The sequence below is a fragment of the Dendropsophus ebraccatus genome, chromosome 2 (assembly GCF_027789765.1).
Source record: "Dendropsophus ebraccatus isolate aDenEbr1 chromosome 2, aDenEbr1.pat, whole genome shotgun sequence".
Lineage (NCBI taxonomy): Eukaryota > Metazoa > Chordata > Amphibia > Anura > Hylidae > Dendropsophus > Dendropsophus ebraccatus.
The window spans coordinates 81328463-81349212 of record NC_091455.1 but is presented as its reverse complement, the minus strand read 5'-3'; the positions used below and the strand labels follow the sequence as shown (position 1 = coordinate 81349212).

The window sequence follows — 20750 nt, the reverse complement described above, 5'->3', positions numbered from 1 at the left end:
CCTTACCAGGTGAGGGTTACCTTGTTTTTTCCTCCCCTTCGTTTTATCTGGTTGATCCTCGCCATGGAGCGCTGTCTCCTTCTTCTTTTTTGTCTAATGATAAATATGGACCTGCCTTTGAAAATAATTAAAGCTGTTAGGGACAGTATGATGCTCTGTACAATGTTTTGCTGTAAATCTTTAGTACTTAGTTCACACTTAATTTTTGTGGGCACATCAAAGGTATATTCCAGGAGTATTAATCAGCTTTTGAAAAGTATTGTAAAGAAAATGTATACCAGGCAATGTACTTTTTTTTTTAAACAGTGTTCTTCTGTTAAAATGTGGTACACCATTGGTACACGGTAAAATATGGTACACAATGTTCCTCTATACAATGAACTGCAGTAAAAGGTATGCTTCTCTGTAACAAAACACAACAATCACTGAGATCAGGGAGATCAGTGAAAAAAATCCAATGAAGTACTCACTCAAGAGTCTCCATTGCTACATTGCGCCCTATAAATTAAAATATGCAAAAAAGGGATCAATGGAGCCTAATTTTTGAGTCTCAAAACGCAGGAATAGCCAAATATCCCTCCAGGGAAGGAAAACCTGTTGCTAAGGGGTGCCTCTAAGTGGGGAGATCACCAAAACAGTTGTGAGACTCGCAACCGAGGCTTCACGAATAGAGATGATCGAACAGCGCAAATGTTCAGGTTCGTTCAAACTCAAACCATTGGCATTTTACTCCCACTGCCTTCCCGTTCCGTGGGGAAGGTGGAGACAGCCCGAGTACCACTGGGAAAACAGGGACACAGCCTATTTCCTAGGCTGTATCCCTGTTTTCCAGGCGGTACTCGGGCTGTCTCCACCTTCCCCATGGAATGGGAAGGCAGTGGGAGTCAAATGGCAATGGTTCGAGTTCGAATGAACCTGAAAATTAGCGTTTTTCGATCATCTCTATTTACGGACCCCTTTTTTTACATATGCTTCTGTGTACTTGTCTATTATATTGTAACAGACAGCGTGTGTAGGCCTGCTATGTTACTCAAACGGTTTGGCATTGGGCCACACCAGGGAGCGGAGTCTAAGTGCTCTCCAGACCTTCAACCATCATTACTTTGAATTCACTTACAAGGTTTCTGTTCCACTAGCCAAAATCCTGCTCCACGTTGATGAGAGGAAAAAACCTTAAAGAGCTGTCTGTGGATGGATATCTAGCTTGGGACACCTTGCTTTCCCAAGTCATGTTACTCTTGATTGTGGCATATTGGAAGGTGGTGTCCTTGACCTTGGCTTAGTTGTTCCTTCGAGGTAAAAGGTCTGGCTAGCTCACTGACATTGAGAAACATGTGATGGTGTCAAAGCAGTATTTTTGCATATTTTTCTTCCCAGGGGGGGGGGAATTTTCATTGACGTTGAGAAACACAAGACATTATTTCCGCTGTGTTTTGGTTGATCTCCCTGAGGTCAACTATCATTACTTTGTTCCCCAAGAACTAGACAGTCGGTGCTAGGCATCAGGGAATGTGCCGAGTATACTGTATGTACTCAGCATGAGTAGGAGGACCAGGAAGAAGAGGACTAAACCCCCTCTTCTTCCCTTGTGTTGTGTTGTCTTTCAATAAAGTTTCGGGCCTGTGATTTCCCCTCCCCACCCCTCTTACCCCATCACTTGTCTGTAATGCTTTATTGTTTGTTGTTTAGGTTGTTAAGATGTGCAGGAATGTTAGTGTAGCGGGTGGTATGATGTATAGCGTAGGGTGCCTGTGCTGTATGTTGTACCATTGCGCTGAGTATGTATTATTTATTGAGCTGTGCTGCGTCGCGGTTTATGTATGCTTGATGACGACTGATTGTAATAAAGTTTTATTCAATAAAAAAGGAGAGGCAGCGCAGTAACAGGGATAGTCAGGGGAGGGATCAGGGCAGGCAGCTTTAGAGGATGGTCAGGCAATCGATTTGTAAGGCTGCCTCAAAAGAACTAGATTTATCAAGAGATGTGTACCTCTAAATTTATCTGGTGTAGTTAACACAGCACAGGATCTTACATTGGCTTATGAAACTCCAGTTTCAGTAAACCCCCCACCACATAGGATATTTCAATGGTCCATCCAAAGTATACTGAAAGCAACTGTTAATGGAAAGTTCACTCCAAAAGTACTGAGTTATAACCTTAGCTCTGCCATGTGCAAAAGCCTTAAAAATATCTGAATTAATTCCATACTTGTTATGCTACTTGTTCCATAGTATGCAATCAACCACTGTGATTAAACAACGGCCGTTGTTTCAAACCTACAAAAACAGGCGTTGTTTAACTAAAAAATAGAATGTTTGAATGAGGCCTTATTCATAAAATGGCTTTTTCCAATCACACCTATAGTTTGAACTATAACTATGGAACAGAGAAGAGTTTATTTGTGTACTACAGTAGGGGTCACCTGTTTCTCTCTACTAAATACACATTAACACAACTCAGGGTCTGCTGAAAATATGATGATATGATGGGGAAATCGTTTGTGTAATAATAAATAAATACAATGTCACTGACAATTGTAGAAATAATGTTGAAACCTGCATGTATCTTTGCAATTTTGCTGCACATTACTCAAGTTTTCTCATTGTCACTCCAATACCAAATAGAATATGCTAATTGGTAACACACTCATTTTTCATGCCCCATTGGGTTCATTGACATGCCTAAGGCTCTAGAGTCAGTCCTGCTACTTTTCTATGCGGTGTACGCCTTTTATGCTAATTACCAACTGATGATAAATAATTCTCCACCACCTAGGAGAACTTTTCATAAGCATTTTTGAAGAGTCAGTATTGTTCATGTAATGTAAGCCTCCATTAAGACTGTATGACTGTATTCAAGCCTTTTCCAATGTATGTTTCCTAATAAGAAAAAGTTGGTCTATTTAAAAATTAAAACAAAGCAAAAAAAAAAAAAAAATCATTTACCCAATTTCCTTGGGAATAAGAAAAATAATTTTCAGACTGATGCTTACTTGGATTATGCTGACATTTTTTACATTTTAATATTATTAAATGGTATCATAGAAGCAACATTTGCATTGATTTTAGGTTTTGATCAATATAATAACACTGGTGCTCTTAACTTGGATATTGATTTAGCCCTCTAACACTTGACTTGATACATCTTCTCTATTGACATGATCAGATTTATATTCTGTGTTTCAATTAGTACACATGGGAAGATTTAATGACTTTCCTGTTTGCCAAAAACATTATATTGTTGTTCCCATGAATATGTTATCATTCTTGATCAAAGTTCTCAAGGGTAATCCCTCTGGTGTAAGCTGAGATTTGTCTAGAAACCATTTACCATTATTTAATATACAATCTACTTGTTTCATTTAGCTTGTCTTCCATTTAGCTTGTCAATATTAACAGTGTGTGGCCTCACAAGATTCTAGTTTATCCACTTTATTTTATCTGTTGTTACAATAAAAGAAAATTACATTGTTCTCATTGTACAATGTGTTATGTACGACAACCCACCCCCATAAGGCTATTCTATTCACTGTAGTTTAATGTCTACCATTATTCAGGTCAAAAGATGTCACTGAGGACAGGGTTGTGGGACAGTGCAAATAAATTGTAGACAATAAAAACCACTAAGAACTATTTGCTATTGATAAATTTATGAATCAAAAACTTGGTCAAAGGAGAGAAATTCTTTGGAGATCCCACAGCATGTGACCCAAGTTTTTGAGTTGATGTTGGTGTGTGAAGGTTTACTGTGTCATTGATCACATCTTGATATGCAAAGAATGGCACATAAGCTCTTCTCAATGTACAAAAACGAGCATACTATCTTAAAACAGGTAAGCTTGATATGCGAAACATAAGAGCATTTTGTCAGATTGAATTGGAGACTGTAATAATCCATGACATTTCCTGACAACCCCTAAACCCTCTATTTCATTTCCATCAGAGGATTTGAACCGGATAATACCCTGCTGGCAGGACTCTAGACAGGAGAGTTATCCCTGGACTACAGCTCCAAAACATTTGGAGGCAAAGATTCAACTATGCCTGGAGTGTTTCTTTCAGACCTAAACTGCCTACAGAGGACTGATCTTCAATCAGAGACACTGACTGACGACTGAGTGAGCAGGAGGCCGGGCAGCATTGATTATTCATTAAGAAGAGGGAGGAGGAAGGAGTGGGGAGATGGCCAGTGTGTGGCACAAACAACTCCTCTGTGACTCTTTATTACAGTAGGAGACTTAAGATTGTACATAATCCGCTGCACGGGCAAAAGGCACCAAAAAGGCACCATGCTCACTAGGGGACTTCCAACTACAGCACACTGTCATCACCTTAGGTAGGGCCCAGAAGCTGACAGATTCCCTTTAAGTTGCCATAAAGTACTTACACACTGCTACTTGATTTATATAGTCAATACTAGAGAAAAGTATCACAGCACTCTCCAGAAGAATATAAAATAAATAGCTACAAAATGTATAAAATAGTAACCGCATAAGTCATATTTTATTAAATTCAATAGACCTTTCAGTTAAAGACACCCCCAAAGGCCACCTAAACTAGAATAATGTACCAGAAGCTGTCATTGCACTGACGGGCGGCCAAACAGCAAAATGACACATCATTTTAAACGGAGATGAAAGAATGTTGTGTGAACACAGCCTAAGACTTTCCCCTTAAAATATGATCTCTGTCCTTCTTGCATTCCTCCACATGTAGTTATGCAGATGCAATGGATTACCAGTTTATATCCATTATACTTTCTAAGGATAAGACTGGCACTCTGCAATGTCAGGAAAGTAGAGAGTGAGAATTTAGAAGTAGTGTACTGTTCTGCTTCATATTTAAAAACATATTTTTTATTTGTGTTGAAATGCGGCATTTATCATAGAAGCTTCAGAATGATTTCTGAGTAGAATCATCTGTTGTTGTATCAGTTGACACGTGTCATTTTTGTTATTACCGTTACCTGCGATTGTTTTTCTTCTGTCTGAAATTATTCTTTTGGGAAATCCTCCCATTATTCCACTCAGTGCTTTGTTTCTCTATCAGGCCCTATGCAATTACTACAATGTGCAAATATAATTTATTTCAAGTAAAATTCAATCACTCACCCCAAGCACAGAACTATAGATGTAAGACAAATAACAAAGAAACTTTCAATGTAAATGGCACAGGGGAATTTTATGACTTCCTAAAACAAATATGTTGCAATGTATAAATTTACCATAGGTTTTGTTAGGTAACAGAGAAAAAAAAACTAAGAAATGCATAGGCCATGAAGTATATTCTAGAGATTGTATGTAAGAATTGTATACATTGCAATTGTGCTAATATACTTTATATGTTAGAATTATGATACGGCCAGATATTCTTTATGACTGTTATATAACTTACATATAGTCTTTAAATCAAGTTTTTATGATAAATGCATTATAAATTATGCATATTTTTAAAAATTCTGTTATATAATTTTGAAATCTTGTAGATTTTATTCTCACCACTACGTTCTTACCACAACATTAATCTCAATGACAAAGATACTGTGTCCATGGGGCTTGCAGTAAAGCATATCACTAAATACTGCAAAAAAAAAAAAAAAAACTGTAGAAAAAGAACATGTTTTAGTACCTGACTCTATTCAGTATAGGAAAATCTAGGCTATACTTGCCCTTTAAATTGTGTTTTGATCAGTCAGGATCTTAGTGCTGAGACTCCAACTGTCCCTATGCATCAAAACTTTTGACCACTGTATGGTCATTTATCAATATCTGGCACTATTGTGCAGATGCTATGCTACATGTGAAACTAATGTGTATGAAAAATTATATATAACTAGTAGAGATGAGTGAACCTTGAACATGATCAGGTTCATCCGAACCCAAGTATGTGATATTTGATTACTGGTGGCTGCTGAAGTTGGTAGCAGCTCTAAGGTTTTCCAGAACTTCTTAGGTTGCATTCAACTTCTTCAAATGCCACATGTTTACACGAGGTTTGCTCATGTTTTGTCTATTAGCGTGCAAGTCAAATTCCATTCCTTAGGTTAGCTGAAAGTTTCCAAGTCTGATGCAAGTTAGGGTGCAAAATGGCAACAACAAGACACATGGCACCAAATCATAAAATTTCAGTCTACAGAGCTGTTTGACATGTTTGAGTTTGTAGGTACATATGGTACAAGGCCCGGATTGACTATCTGGCAGATCTGGCAAATGCCCGGTGGGCTGCTTAGATTGTCACTCGCTGCTGTGCTGCTTATTCAGCTGCTGTGTTGGGAGGCGGTGCTAGACACTGAGGGCCGCTGCCAGACACTTTTATCTCACTTTTACTGATGCACGCTGTGGATAAGGCTGTGCTGAGCCAGAGGAGTGCGCGCTGTCACCGACGGCGAGGAGGAGGGGAAGCTGTCATCTGTGAAGGTCCAGGGGTGCCGGGCTGTCTGGCTGCTGTGTCTACATGTGGTGGTGGCAGTGGCTGTGTGTGCACTGAGTATAAGTGGTGCTTGCTGCTTTGTCTGTGTGTGATGTTGAGGGCTGTTACCTGATGAATAATCCAGTGGGATCCTCCATGACTTTCCTCCTCCTTTGTGGCTGCCTTTGCCCCATTCTCCTGGCCTGCCCCTGGGGTCCTCCTGACACCATGCACCTTCAGGTCAGTCAGTAGAGGTGAAGGCGTGTGGAGCAGAAAGAAGAGGGTCTTCAGCAGAACAGGGCACTCATTGGCTGCCTCAGGGTGGGTGAGCTATTAACCCCTGTACTGCTGTCAGGGATCTGGGCTAAACAGGGGCCTGTCTTGTAGTGAATTATAATAAGGGCGCAGTCCAGAGTGAGCAGAGGCTGAGCCTGCATATTACTGAACTGATAAGCTGGGGAAGCAATGCACAAGGCAAGCTGATGCTGGTTGCCTAAGACTGTGCCATATAGTGCTAGTCTTGTTCTCTGCCCACCCCTCCAGATTATCATTGCTTTGGTCTGTGGAGGAGCTTCCCCCAGAGCAGGTGCCTAGGGTGCAGGATGGAGAGGGAAAGAAAACACTTGGCAATTCGTTTTTATTTTTACTGTCCCCTGCAGATGGTACTGCCCATAAGAGTTACACATATCGGCAGTAGATATAGGAATTACACTTAGTGGCTCTCTGAGCAGTCACCATCCCATCAGTGCACAGGCAGCAGCACTATTCCTCAGCATACAGTGCTTTATCTGTATACTGATAAATTACATGTATTTCTGCTGCCCAGGGGGTCATGACCCCTGAAACACATGACCTGCTCTTTCCAGCGTCTTTTTCCTGCAGCAGCCCCCGCCCACTCTGAGATAGAAGAGAGAAGTTTCTACAGAAGAGCAGAAAAGGTGTAAGGAGGAGGAGGAGGAGGGCTGTAGTGTAATGGATGTTAATGATTATGGGTGATGTGTAAATGCTTGTCTATGTGTGTTTATGTGAGTGAATATGTGTGCTATTAGCATGCAATAGTGCAGATGAATCCAATTATTTTTACTAGTAGTTTAGTGACAAACTGAAAGGGTTAATTTGGTGAGGGCTTTTTGGGTTATTTGTGGGGGTGTTTTGACCCACGTTCGATGTGGGGGACATGTCACATTATTGTGTAAACAAAGGCTGGGTTCACACTTCCACTGGGGAAAAGGAAAGAGTCCAAGATGTCACCTTTCACTAAATTTTTTGAGTAAAAAGAATTAATGACAGCACCTCCGGATGGGGTATCGCTTAGGGGAGCTTGGTCCACCTTGAACATGTGCTTTAAATTTAAAGAGGATGTGTCACTTATACTGACCTTGTCTGTTATGGTGCACCTGTGTATTACCTATGAGGTAACAGTTTTGTGCTTAAAGGGGTTATCCAGCACTTCAAAAACATGGCCACTTTCTTCCACAGACGGCACCGCTCTTGTCTCCAGGTCAGTTGTGGTTTGCAATTAAGCTTCAATCACTTCAATGGAACTGAGTTACAAATCTGCACCCAAACTGGAGACAAAAGTGGTGCTGTCCCTGGAAGAAAGCGGACATGTTTTTGTAGCACTGGATAACCCCTTTGGGATACATTTTGAGGTAGGTATTGTATGTGGGCTGGTAGGGTTTGTATGCCAGGGCTGCTTTTAAGCCCCAGTCCGGCCCTGTATGGTACCTTTGTTGTTTGGTTCTTTCTTCTGTTTGCAATCTGGCCATGCACATTGTTAATTGTCATTTTCCTCTAAATGGTGCCCTCATAAACAATACATCAGCTAATGTGCAAATAAGGCTGCTGCAAATAGCCTGCATGGAACAATCTTTGTGCTAGCTAATTAACTATTTGAATGTATCTGCAATTTTATATGGTATTGCTCTCCATCATTGCTGGGGCAGTGCTAGACCTACATGGCTGCATTGACTTGGCTATTGATTTAGCCTTCCTACAGCAGACTGAAGCAATAGACTGCAGATCAAACAGATCAGTGCAGTTCATATGTACTGCATTAATTTGCATGAGCAATCAAGTTACTGCTATATGTCCCCTAGGCCATGTTCACACAACGTAAAAGAAAAAAAAAACGTCCGTTATTGGTGCAATTTACTTGACTTCAATGCAGTGCATTAAAGTAAATGGAATGAAGGACATCCAATGCACACAGTGTATAAAATGAGTTAGGTTGTCTGCGCAGATGTCAAAATAATGACCATGTTAATTATTCCTGCCATGGTTCCTGCCCTTGGTTCCTGCCCGTGGTTCCTTGTTCCAGCTATCTGTGGTTTCTGCCCATTACTGCTATTCCGGTTTCAACCATGAGCCCTGCTTAGTTCCAGCCTGCCTACCTACCTGTCTCCAGCTGCACCTCGCCCACCACCACTGGCAAGCCAAGCCAGGGGTAACAACCCAGGGGTAGTCTGCTGCAGCAAGTCCATCCCGCCTTGCGGTGGGCTCTGGTCAAGACCAGCGGCTCTTTAGACTCTGCTCCCTGGTGCAGCTTACGTAATCGCTAGTGGTGGTGCAGCAGATCCACAACTTCCGTTGTGACACCTTTCACCGTTTTTACTAATAAATTCAATGGCATTTCAATTGAAGACACAGCCCAAGGCCAATTAGTCCACCTAAACTAGAATAATGTACCAACAGCCATCATTGCACTGACGGGCGGTCAAACGGCAAAATGATGGACCTCATTTTAAACTCAAAATGACGGACGACATTTTAAATGGAGAGGAAAAAACGTTGTGTGAACATAGCCAATGGGTAACAACAAAAATGTATATTAAAAAAAAAAAAAAAATGTTTAAATGAATGTTTTTTAAATTATAAATTAATCCATCCTATAATTATATTCAGATCACCTCCTTTTCACATTTTCCTAATTAAAAAAACAAACATCAAAATTGTATATATTTTTTTTTTTTGGTACATTAAATCTCAGAACAAACTGTTAAAATGTGATCCAAAATTCCCATCTATACTCATTCTAAAGTAAAGATATCCTAAAAAAAAAATCCTCCACAAACAGCCCTTTAGATGTAAAAATAAAAAGTGAGGGGTCAGCAATTTTAAGGCATCAACCCCTCTTCTGAGGTCCTCAAAAATTTCCTCTGTTTGTGTCATGATACACTGCCACAAAGGTTTTGTAAATATCAGACTTTGATAGATCCCTGTTCTTTAACTTAAAAAGGTCACCCATTCACAGCTGATCACCATCCCATTGATTGAAATGCCTGACTATAATGTCACCTTCAAATTATCTGCTAATCCTAAAGGTTCATATACTTTTGACTTTCGCAGATAAAGTATATTGGGTGATTTTCCTCAATAAATACATGACATTAACATTAGCAATAACATTTTTTACTCATTTGTTTAATTTAGTTCGATTTCTCTACTTTTAAAACTTCTAATGCAGCTTTAGGTCAATATTATTATTATTATTATTATTATTATTATTATTATTATTATTATTCGGCAAGATCTGTAACCAATTAATTCCCAAAATTTTATAACAATTTTCAGAAATCTTCAATTTATTTCCTTTTTCAATTTTTTCTTTTTTAACTTATTTTTCCCTGCCTAAGATTTTGTTTTGCATTTTTCTTTCCTGGAGTCTTTATATGCTGTTTTATGGCTTTCTGGGTCAGTTACTAGGCCTTTTCTAGGTAGATATGTCAGTATCTCACTATGGTTAGAACCAGCGCTCCAGAACATGCTTGGCACTCCTTGTACAAACTTTTTTAATTCAACAAATATTTGTCTTATACTTTTGATTATTGCACATTAAACTTTTTGCAAGGATTTGAAATAGTGACCTAATAAATTAGGTCACACAAAAAACTACAGCAATAAAATATATTACTAAAATGTTGAAAATTCACCAAACATGAAAAATGACGATCCTGCAACACAGGTTTATTAGGGAAACAGAGTATTTTAAGCATTATTATGAATAGGTCCAGGCTCTGATGTTGTGCTCTATATTACAGTAAAACAGTGACAGCTCATTAAATATGATGTACAGTACAACAATGTGTAAATTATCTTTAGCAGTTCCATCTATGCATTTCCAGAATGCCAACCACTCAGTTCAGTATACCTTTTCCTGTTGTCAGGAACACTGATTTGGTAATGTTCATTATAGTCCGCTGTGCAGAATACTAGACCAGTGGTGTACAAACACTAGATTGCAATCTATTAGCAGACTTTTAAACTAGACATTAGTAGATCTCTATCTTAGGTCACTAGGACGATCTTTTAACCTAAAGCTCAAATAAATAAAGATTTCTATATACCTTCAATATCTTTCTCTCCCATCCTTCCCATGTAATCCATGCAGCTCATGAAATCCCACTGCCATATAGCTATGGCGCTGGTTTTTATCTCCAAGAACAAAGGGTCGGGCAGTGAAAATAAATCCCATGTGACCTCTATCTTCACCAACATTATCCGTTGGTGAAGGTTCCAGAGGCCCCAAGCACTATATACTGACAGCCAAACCCGTCACCAGTGTCAGTTTGGATGACTTTAGTAAAAAGTCTATGGGGGCTTTAAGACACTCCCTGACAACTTAAAGGGGTTCTGCCACGAAGTGATTAAAAAAAATAATGCTTGGAGTAATACCTACCACCATTTTAACACTATCCATGTAAAAACAGCTACTCCTAGATCTTATTTTAGTCCTTTTTAGCCTATTTCTTGTCTCTGCGCTGCCCTGGTATCCTGACTGTATGTGGGAGAGGCCTATTGTGAAGCATGTGACCAGGAGGCTACTGTATTTATCAGTAGTGCCTTGCAGTTTGGGCCTTGTTACCATAGCTACCAGATAACAGTTGTTTGGTTTCCTTCCACTGACCTAATCTGCATACAAAAATAGTCCCTTACACACAGCTGCAGTGATCTCACTACTAGTGCAATGGTTTATAATCTCCCTTGGGTACATCTGATAGATAGATAGATAGATAGATAGATAGATAGATAGATAGATAGATAGATAGATAGAGACAGGAGAAAGGCCGCACTTCCGAGTCCAAGCAGCGGGTGCTGTACAGAGTAAGTCCCTTGGCTAGGGATCCCAATAGATACAAAACGAAGTTCCGCAGCACACCTGCGTCAGGTGAAAAAAGTTGATATTTATTGCATGTGGCAAAAAATAACAGAGAGGATGCAACGTTTCTGCCTTCTCACAAGGCCGTTATCAAGCATAATGAGGAGGGGCCAGTGACTTCATTAAATAGTGGAGTTAATTAGTGACATCATCAGGTCATTAAAAAGTGTAAACAAATGATTGAAATATAAAAATATAAAAATACATGATCAAAACAGACAATTCATAATATATACAAGTCTCCATACTTTGGAGCGTGCAGTGTACATTGTGATCCATTGTGCTCCTTAGTGATCGTGGTTTATAATGTCCATGCTTAATAAACAAACAGCACTACATAATACAGATGTAGAGAGGTCACGGGATCCACTCACCGCTGTCATAGGGAACTGTAAGAAGAGGCAAATGTAGAGGGTTCGGACCAATGTGCCGGTGGATGATCAGGAAAAAGTTCATGGCACTGGATGGCGTGGGGAGGGATGGACTGCGCAAGCGCGCGGTGCGCAGGTCACTGTGATGCGAGGTGGTGTTTGCCGTTCCTAAGCAACCGGCTGAAGGAGGAATGGCGTGGGGAGGAACGGACTGCGCAGGCGCGAGGTGCGCGCGTCATTGTACTGCGAAGTAATGTTTGCCGTTCCTAAGCAACCGGCTGAAGTAGGAATGAGGAGTGTGCTGGGTCCTAAGAGCTGCCGATAACACAGGTCTCGCGCTGGTATACGAATACGAATCGCAAGTCAGATCGCTACAACCCGACTGTAATTCACATCGCTGCTCCGTGCTTCCACAGGACTGTAGAAGGTTAGAGCTTACCCAATACGATTGTCCTGGTCTGGCTGCTCTCATACAGGTCCCGATCTGGTAAGTATTTTATCCTCCATGTTGGCTCTAGTTGCAATATAATAGGTAAAAGGGGTTAATCCACCATCTAGGGACTTGGTCATCGGCTAATGAACCTCTGTGTGAAATTTGCTGTACATATTGTTTGTGACGGGTGAGGGTTCCGGTGGCCTCTACATTGACGACGTGTTCCTGATATGGCAGGGTACACAACAGGAATTAAGTGATTTTCATACATTTCTAAATTCCATTGACTCAGACATCCAATTCACTATGACTTCTTCAGAAAAATCGATACAGTTTCTAGACACATTGGTCACGATACAGGACGGGACTCTGACGACTGACCTGTACACAAAAACAACGGACTGCAACACACTCCTTCATTACAGAAGCAGCCACCCCAGACCAATGGTTAAATATCTTCCATACAGCCAGATGCTTAGAGCCCGAAGGATAGTCAGTGAGCCTACACACATCACACCAACTTTGGAAATGATTGCCAATAAATTTATAGATAGGGGCTACCCTACCCATTTGGTAGAAAAACACAAGGGTGCTGTTGCCAACCTAAACAGACAACATCTTCTGCATTCATCCCAACGTACACGCTCTATAGAACGCCTACCTTTTGTAACGACTTACCATCATGTTGCAGGCCACGTTGCCCAAGTTCTGAAGAAGCACTGGAACATTATCCGAGATAGCTATCCCAAAATTCCCGAACTGAACCTTCCACCTTTGATGAGCTACAAAAGAGACAGGAACATTAAAGACAGACTGGTGAAAAATGACATCTCTCTCAAACCCAAACTCAGACAGACGTTCCTGAAACCTCAAAAGAAAGGTTCATTCCCTTGCTGTACTTGCATTAACTGTCCCCTGATGCACAAAGGTTCTACCTTCACCCATCCAAACACGCAGAAAACATACACATTGAAATATTATTTAACATGTAACTCAGAATACGTTGTCTATGTCCTTTGGTGTCCGTGTTTCCTCCTCTATGTGGGAGAAACAAAGTGTGACTTTAAAACCCGCATTACACATCATCGCTACACTATACGCAAAAGGAGACAAGACCTCCCTGTCTCTAATCACTTTCTTGAAAAGGGGCATTCAGAACGTGACTTGAAATTTATGCTCATCGATCACGTACCTCCGCTTCAAAGAGGGGGTGACCGTTTGAGCATTCTCATGAAAAAAGAACTTTTCTGGATCCATGAGCTCCAGACACTCAAACCCCAAGGGTTAAACGTAGAATTTAAGGTAAACCCAAAGATGTGCAAATAATATGTCTAACCCTTCGCCCCTCAGATACAGGTCTTCTGTATTCATGTATATATGTATATATTAATTCTTTTTCTCTTGTTTGATTAATTAGATCCAGAGGCCACCGGAACCCTCACCCGTCACAAACAATATGTACAGCAAATTTCACACAGAGGTTCATTAGCCGATGACCAAGTCCCTAGATGGTGGATTAACCCCTTTTACCTATTATTTTGCAACTAGAGCCAACATGGAGGATAAAATACTTACCAGATCGGGACCTGTATGAGAGCAGCCAGACCAGGACAATCGTATTGGGTAAGCTCTAACCTTCTACAGTCCTGTGGAAGCACGGAGCAGCGATGTGAATTACAGTCGGGTTGTAGCGATCTGACTTGCGATTCGTATTCGTATACCAGCGCGAGACCTGTGTTATTGGCAGCTCTTAGGACCCAGCACACTCCTCATTCCTCCTTCAGCCGGTTGCTTAGGAACGGCAAACATTACTTCGCAGTACAATGACGCGCGCACCTCGCGCCTGCGCAGTCCGTTCCTCCCCACGCCATTCCTCCTTCAGCCGGTTGCTTAGGAACGGCAAACACCACCTCGCATCACAGTGACCTGCGCACCGCGCGCTTGCGCAGTCCGTCCCTCCCCACGCCATCCAGCGCCATGAACTTTTTCCTGATCATCCACCGGCACATTGGTCCGAACCCTCTACATTTGCCTCTTCTTACAGTTCCCTATGACAGCGGTGAGTGGATCCCGTGACCTCTCTACATCTGTATTATGTAGTGCTGTTTGTTTATTAAGCATGGACATTATAAACCACGATCACTAAGGAGCACAATGGATCACAATGTACACTGCACGCTCCAAAGTATGGAGACTTGTATATATTATGAATTGTCTGTTTTGATCATGTATTTTTATATTTTTATATTTCAATCATTTGTTTACACTTTTTAATGACCTGATGATGTCACTAATTAACTCCACTATTTAATGAAGTCACTGGCCCCTCCTCATTATGCTTGATAACGGCCTTGTGAGAAGGCAGAAACGTTGCATCCTCTCTGTTATTTTTTGCCACATGCAATAAATATCAACTTTTTTCACCTGACGCTGGTGTGCTGCGGAACTTCGTTTTGTAGATAGATAGATAGATAGATAGATAGATAGATAGATCTATTTATCTATCTGTATCTCTCTTGTTTGTATGTATGTATGTATGTATGTATGTATGCAGGGCCGGTTTTAGGCCAAGTGTGGCCCAGGGCAGAATTTTAAAATAGGGCCCCAAGTGCTCGGATATTGTACCACAACACATTCACAGTTGAATCAGTAGGTGATGAAAGTGTTGCTTGGGTCTTGAAGATTAAGAGCACAATCCCCTACACATGCACAGAAAATTTTTCAATGCATCAGTACCAAACCACCAATACTGCTTTAGGGTAGCTTCACACGTACCGACTCGCAGCGTTAATAAAGCTGCGAGTCGGCTAGGTCCTGGCAGATCACTTTCACTACATACACACAGCGGTCTGAACGACCGCTGCATGTATGTAATTCTGCCGGCCCCTTCAGCTGCCGCCCAGCTCCCGCTCTGCATACATTACCTGTCCTCACTGCACGGGGTTATTAACGCCGCAAGTCGGTATGTGTGAAGCTACCCTTAGGGGTGGAGTCACACTAGACGTATTTGCAAAACAACAGTAAAATTGATGGACAAGGTTTTTTTCGGGCTCAAAAACGCTGCAGCTAGATGTGAATAAAGATATCTATGGGGCGGGAAATCCAGAAAACACCATGGGGGAGATTTATCAAAGGGTGTAAAATATAGACTGATGCAATCTGCCCCCAACAACCAATCACAGCTCAGCTTTCATGTTACCAGAGCTGAGAGCTCTGGTTGCTGTGGGCAGGTTACACCAGTCTATATTTTACACCCTTTGATGAATCTCCCCCCATGTTTTTATGCATGTTGCCATTCTTTCTTGCTTTTTCAGTACCAATTGCGGGTAAAAAAACAAAACAAAACATGATAATATACAAGTAAAAAACACCTGAAAAAAATGCAAGAAGCTAAGTTCATACACCATCACTGTATGCGGTTACTGAATAAATTCCACCAAACAAAAGACCGATATTACCCTACAAACTGTTCCACATAGAAATAATCACAGAGACCATATAAACATCACACAGTAAAATTGTCCACCAAAGACAGACTGGAAAATGCAAAAAGGTGTATTATAGAGGCACACAAAGCAGGTGACCACTGCATGCAAGTAGTAAAAGGGGTACAGTGTTTCCCTACCTATACTGTAATGGTACATTTCATTACTTGCCCCCCTTCCCCCCCCCCCCCCCCACACCCCCCGACACTGGGCATGGGGTGATGCAGTGCCTTCCCTTCATATCTGCCCAATCTGACACTGAGCATAAAGGGACACTGCTGTACACCCGCTGGGACCATTTTTGGGGCTAACCTCCTGGTACCCTACAGGTATGGTATACATGTGCTATTTTATTTAAAGGAGCATTCTGTGTACAGAACTGTTTAAATGTTTCTGGGGAAGATCTGAAAATAAAATTAATATACTTATCTCGCTTCCTAGGGGCTCCCCCTGAGATGTCTAAGGCTGCATTCCCACGTTCCGTGATCCTGACGGATCCTCATGGACGTGGAATGCATGGAATGCATGTATCGGAGTCCCCCCGTGCCCGGACAGCATCTGTAATGATATGCTGGGAGCGGGGGAGACTGTCATAAGCGCCGCGCTGTAATGAATCAGCCGCGCGGTGCTGTTACTACAGCGCGGTGCTTATGAATACAGTCTCCCCCGCTCCCAGCATCTAATTACAGATGCTGTCCGGGCGCGGGGGGGACTCCGGTACATGCATTCCATGTCCGTGATCCGTCAGGATAACGGAACGTGGGAATGCAGCCTTACAGTCCCTCACTGAACGCTATGGCCTCTACTTCCAAGACAGACTGGTATTAGTAGTAACAGCCTGAAAAGCCAATCACCAGCTGCAGCGCTGTCCTCCTCAGTCAGTGATTGGCTGAGCGGGCTTTTACTGCTGATACCAGTCCGTCTTGGAAGTAGAATGGGTCTGGAAATCCGTCTGGATTTCCTGATAAGAAATCCGGACCAATTTTCTGGACATGTGAAGGGGGCCTGAGGCCTCCTGATCAGTATTTCCTGACAGTAAAAAATGACACGGACGTGTGAATGGGGCCTCACACGTCCGTGTCAGTTTTTACTGTCAGGAAATCCTGATCAGGAGACCTCAAATGGCATCAGGAAAGTATCAGGATTTCCTCACAGTAATCCGTTTTTACCTTCAGATAACCATCAGGAAATGCCTTCAGGATTTCCTAATCAGAAAAAAAAGGGTTTAATATGGTCTAGTATGCCAAAATACATCACAAGTACCCACATCGCTCCTAGTGCCCCGTGCCACAGTCTCCCCCTCGTGTACCCTGCCACCGACTCTTCCTCATGTACCATACCACCGTCCCCCCTCATGTGCCATACCACCGCCCCCCCACACCTCCCCTCATGTACCATACCACCATAGACACTAGGCTGGAAGATGTAGTTCTACAGCCTACCCTATCTACCATGCTGGGGGATGTAGTCCTGCATATTACCACACACACCATGTTGGGAGACGTAGTTCTACTGTGCCACTGCCTCCCCCCTCCTATACCATGTCAACCTTTAATTTGTTGCAGAACTACAACTCCCATTTGAACTGCCAATAGCACATGATAGAAGTTGTAATTCTGCAACCTGGATGACCGCAGGTTGCAAAACTACAGCTCCCATCATGAACTGCCATCAGGGCATGATGGATGAAAATAGGACAGGATCTAAAAGATCCTGACCTATTTTCCAGAACGGCCACCCTTCAGGACAAATCCTAAAGGGTGTCCGTGATTAATGTGCTCCTATGGGTCCGGAAATCCGAACGGTTTTTACAAATGTGTGAAGGGGGCCTAATAGGGCTGGGAGCGCAGTTTGCAAACATATAAGTACTCCCTATGACTGTTACACTAATCCCCGAAAAAGATCTCCTGATCTTTATGTAAATCATACTAAACTGGGCATGTGGGCGGTCCTCAGCGCTTGTGCAAGAAATCCTCCGCAATCCTGCCTCTCTGGGTGAGATTCTTACTTCACCACTAAGGATGGCCCACATGCCTAGTTAAAGGGGTAGTGCGCCGCTCAGCAATTATTCACAGAATGACACACATTACAAAGTTATACAACTTTGTAATGTATGTTATGTCTGTGAATCGCCCCCTTCCCGTGTCCCCCCACCCCCGCACGTGTACCCGGAAATGTGGTGCGCTATACATACCTGATACATGTCGACCGACCCTGTCCGCCATGTTCTTTAAAGACGTCATCTTCGGGAGGCCGTCCGACCCGCTCCTGCTGGCCCCCCTCTGCAGCGTCATCAGCTGCTCAGCCGCGACTGGCTGAGCATAACTGTGCTCAGCTAATCGCGGCTGAGCAGCTGATGACGCGACACGCATCATCAGCTGCTCAGCATCGACAGAAGACGGGGGTCGGCACGCGTCAGGTATGTATATCGCACCACACTTCCGGGTACACGTTCGGAGGTGGGGGGACACGGGAAAGGGGGCGATTCACAGACATAACATACATTACAAATTGCTGAGCGCCGCACTACCCCTTTAAGTATGATTTACATATGTTGCTGGAGATGCATAAGGTTCATTTTCAGGGGATTTGTGTAACAGTCATAGCGAGTACACTGTATGTGCACTGGTACGCTGTATCTGTAGCTGCAGGGGCTAGTTGGTGGTGATTGGTTCCCTTTAATACACTTAAATATAATAGAAAACTCTCTCTCTCTCTAGCCACAAACACACATATATAGCCACACATCCAGGGCACATAATATACACATATATAGCCACACATCCAGGGCACATAATATACACACACATATATATATATATATATATATATATATATATATATATATATATCATACATGCACAATGCAATGCTTACATTACATACACATATATAGCCACACATCCAGTGCACATAATATACACATATATATATATCATACATGCACAATGCAATACTTTCATTACATACACATATGCACAAGTTACACATATCTATACTTACTCTTCCTGAAAGAGCAGGGTGCAGAGGAGGTGAAAAATCAGTCTGATATATGGAGCAGGAAGACGTCAGGAAGCCGCACAGTGTGCACACATCCCTTCCCTCCCTGCCGTCCCGACCATGTGACAGCTGCTGCAGACTCAGGCTTGTCAGAGCAGAGCTGAAGGAGGGGAGGGGGGATTTCAGTGCAAACCTCGGCCACCAGTAACCTGGATCAGGGTTTACAATGACAGGCTTCCCCCTGAGCCGCAGGGGCCTGGGGGCCCTGGGCAATTGCCCTGCCCAGCTGAGAGAGAATCCCCAGCCACCTCACTGACCTTTTAATCGGCAACCAGGGACAGCAACAGCAGGATAGATATTGCCCCTGCACAGCTGCCCCCTGCTGAGAAGCAATCCCCGGCTACTTCATAGAGAATGCCTCATCTTTTAATCGGCCCTCAGTGATTTCTTCTCAGCTGGATGCCACAGGATTGTCTTTACATCATGCTGAGTGGGAGCAGGGAGAGGCACAAACTGTAGCTCTATGAGGGCTCACAGCTACAGGTACTTATTGTAGATCCGGCAGGCGGAGGGATTTTAAAATAGCACAGGCAGAGAGGGGAGGCAGATATACGCATGCTCAACCAGAAAAACTGTTACATGGTCGGACAGAGGAGCTTCATTAGAAACAGCAGGGGGTGCCATTCATGTTATGGAAGGTAATTATCTTTACAGGGGGGGATTATTTTAATGAAGTGTAAATTGCAAATATGTTTAGTTTCCTGTTCTCCTGTTAAGCATAATAAAGTCTATTGGTGGCAGAACCCCTTTAAGGAACATTATTGAGGGAAGCATTGTGTAAGAAGAAGGCAACTACAATAAATAACCATTATGAAGGCGCTAAGGCATCAAGAAGTGGAGCTGTGACGGTGTCATGTGCACACCACATGTACCTGATCCCCTGCACTAATCCCAATAACAGGAAATTAGATGAAGGATCAAAATATAAAATAGATAAGCATCTCACTTGAGTTTTATAAAGTGATTTAATATTTTATATTGTACCCACAGTTTGATTAGTTGACATCCCCTGTGCTTTGTTGTAATCCTATTTAGTTCTTTTAATTGTAAGCTCTAATTTGAAATAATAATAGAATCATCTCAGTACTTATTGTTTTCAGATCAGTCTGTTTTTTTCAGGTGATATTGGTGCCTGTATCCATTCTGGTTTGATAACACCTTGGTAGGATAAAAAGTTAAATCTTTAGCTGGTATTGCAAGCTGATATGTTTTGTAAAGGGTTTGCATTTCAACTTAAATATTAACTATTATCAAAACCCTTAGGGTCCTTTTATGTAGTGCGATAAAAAGCTGAATCAGGACAATTAAGCCGATTATCGCTCCGCCTGAACGTTTCTTTAGGTCCTGACCTAAAATCTTCGGGCACGCATCGCTACATGTAATAGCAATGGCCGACGGCTGATGATTCTAGTATAAAATAATAAAGTAATAACTCACCTTACCACACTCCCTGGTGTCCTCGGAGGCCTTCCCCAGCGTCTGCAGCTCTGCCTTCTCTGCACTGACAGACCGCCGGCCACTCAGCCAATCACAGGCCGAGACAGGCCGCTAGCCACTCAGCTAATCACTGTCCGAGACAGGCCACGGCCTGTGAATGGCTAAGACGACGGCGTCCTGTCAGTGTAGAGAAGGCAGAGCTGCAGACACAGGGGGAAGGCCCAAGGCATTAGATGTGTAGCCCGGAGGGGCATTACATTGGGTAACATACATTTACCAAGTGTTTTGAAAACAAAAGATACCAGCTCTTCTTGGTTACACTTGTCTGGGTTTTTCAAATGTGCTTTACCTAGATCTCCGTTATGCGGTTTCTCTAAGAAACAGTCTGAATTCTGTTC

General features: G+C 42.3%; 1 long non-coding RNA gene across 1 annotated transcript in view; it reads right to left on the bottom strand.

Annotated features, from left to right (window-relative positions):
- The window catches only part of LOC138784535 (uncharacterized), a 28145-nt gene extending 16931 nt beyond the window's left edge, over positions 1-11214 (bottom strand). Inside the window, exons 1-2 of the long non-coding RNA XR_011361872.1 lie at positions 11087-11214; positions 21-115 (exon numbers count right to left, since the gene is read on the bottom strand). This is a non-coding gene — a long non-coding RNA (uncharacterized lncRNA). The remainder of the gene's footprint in view (positions 1-20; positions 116-11086) is intronic.
- Positions 11215-20750: the final 9536 nt, after the last annotated feature.